Source organism: Desmodus rotundus, chromosome X (genome assembly GCF_022682495.2).
Source record: "Desmodus rotundus isolate HL8 chromosome X, HLdesRot8A.1, whole genome shotgun sequence".
Taxonomy (NCBI): Eukaryota; Metazoa; Chordata; class Mammalia; order Chiroptera; family Phyllostomidae; genus Desmodus; species Desmodus rotundus.
In genome coordinates this window covers 28,365,143-28,367,050 of record NC_071400.1, presented here as the reverse complement: position 1 = coordinate 28,367,050, position 1,908 = coordinate 28,365,143, and the positions used below count along the sequence as shown (strand labels likewise).

General features: G+C 34.8%; 1 non-coding gene across 1 annotated transcript; it reads left to right on the top strand.

Moving 5' to 3' along the window:
• Nucleotides 1–1,338: 1,338 nt before the first annotated feature.
• On the top strand, nucleotides 1,339–1,442 carry LOC112310932 (U6 spliceosomal RNA). The gene has a single exon (XR_002975434.1). It is a non-coding gene; the product is annotated as a U6 spliceosomal RNA (small nuclear RNA).
• The last annotated feature ends 466 nt before the right edge of the window (nucleotides 1,443–1,908 follow it).

The following is a 1,908-nucleotide window of genomic DNA, read 5'->3' as shown; positions in this document are numbered from 1 at the left end:
TAATTAATTTTGGGATAAAATAGATTTTGTAACATCATGTTTTCAGAATGATATGAAAATAATGCAGCTCTGTCTAGAGTGGCCCAGTCTTACATTATCCAAGAAATCTTTCCTTACTGCCTAAAGTATAAATTTTTAATCAAAAATTGTTTAATGAAGCTAAATGTCCCATCAACTTTCTTGTGATGAAATTTTGGATTCTTTAGCATGATGATTCTCTGACTCCTAAGATGTCTTCTTTGAAATGTTTTTCACCAAAACTGATAATATTGCAAGTTCATCATCCATTTCCTTTACCAGAATATGCTCTATGAGTGTATTTTCCCCCAACAATGAAACCTATTGTCACAGGGTGAAGATTATAATTGAGAATACATAAAGTGAGGCTAAAATATCTAAAAGTAGTAGGAAACGTTTATAAATATACTTTTAGCAGTAGCTCTGCTTTTATAATAAAGAAACAACCTACTATATTACTAGCTTGAAGTGAACCTCACTTCTTTAGATACATGTGGAAAAAACCATCATAACAACATATCTTACTTTTATCCTTGTCTGAAGTAATTTTGCAATGGATGTCAAACTTTAACTTGGTAGTAAAAGCTTCTGTGATAGTTGAGACTGTACCTCACTCACAGAATTCCCTCTGCAAATATTCCCTGAATATATGGGAAGTATAACAACCTCCCCAGTCCTATTTATCCTTTAACCAACAGACTGCACACTCTAGTTAGATCTCAGGAAAGTATTCCCTAGATCTTTTTTCAGGAATAAAAACATTTTAATTAAGAATTCCCAAGTGCCACCTATAAATTAACGTGTTTGTACCTTAGCAAAGTTTTACTATAAGAATTTAGTTTAGTTACATATATAAAATGACAGAATTTCCTCACCAAGTACAATTTAAAAATTTCCTTAAAGCTCTGGTACATTTACACAATGGAATACTAGCAGCAGAAAGAAAGAAGGAGCTCCTACCCTTTGAAATAGCATGGATGGAACTGAAGAGCATTATACTAAGTGAAATAATCCAGGTGGTGAAAGACAAATACCATATGATCTCACCTATAAGTGGAACCTAATCAACAAAACAAACAAGCAAACAAAATATAACCAGAGACAATGAAATAAAGAACAAACTGAGAGTAACCACAGGGGAGGGGGGATAGTGATAATGGGGGAAAATAGGGGAAGAGTTGTCAGGAACATGTATAAAGTACACATGGACAATGCCAAAGGGAGTAAGTTCAAGGGTAGGAGGTGGGGATGGGTTGGGCGGGGCACGTGGTGGGGGGAAAATGGAGACAAATGTGCTTAAACAACAATAAAAAAAGAGTGTTTGCTTTGGCAGTGCATATACTAATTTGAATGACACAGAGAAGATTAGGATGACCCCTCTGCGCAAGGATGACATGTAAATTCGTGAACTGTTCCATATTTAAAAAAATAAAGAAGATTGTCTAGAGTTAACAAAAAGAAAGTAGATTAATCACTAATGTGTCATGGTACATTACTGATCACCCTCCAAGATTTTTAACCCTGCAGACCTCTTTCAGAAATAGACAAAAAATATTTGTGGGAAAGAACCTTATTTACAGATATGCAGATATTTACAAAAATCTCATGTTCCCTCCCAAACTGGATTATCTAATTGCAATACTTGCCTCAATTACATATGTTCTGGTTGAGCCCTTTAGCACTGGATCATGGATCCAATGAAAATGTATTGGGAAAATAATATGGAGGTGAAGTAGGTGGATGTTACACTCACCTCCTCCCAGGATCAAACTGGAATTACAAGTAAATTATAGAAAAAATATCATTAATAACCAACAGAAGACTAGCTGAAGAGAAGTCTTATAATCAAGGATTTACAGAAGAAGCTATGTTCAGACTAGCAGGAAGGGC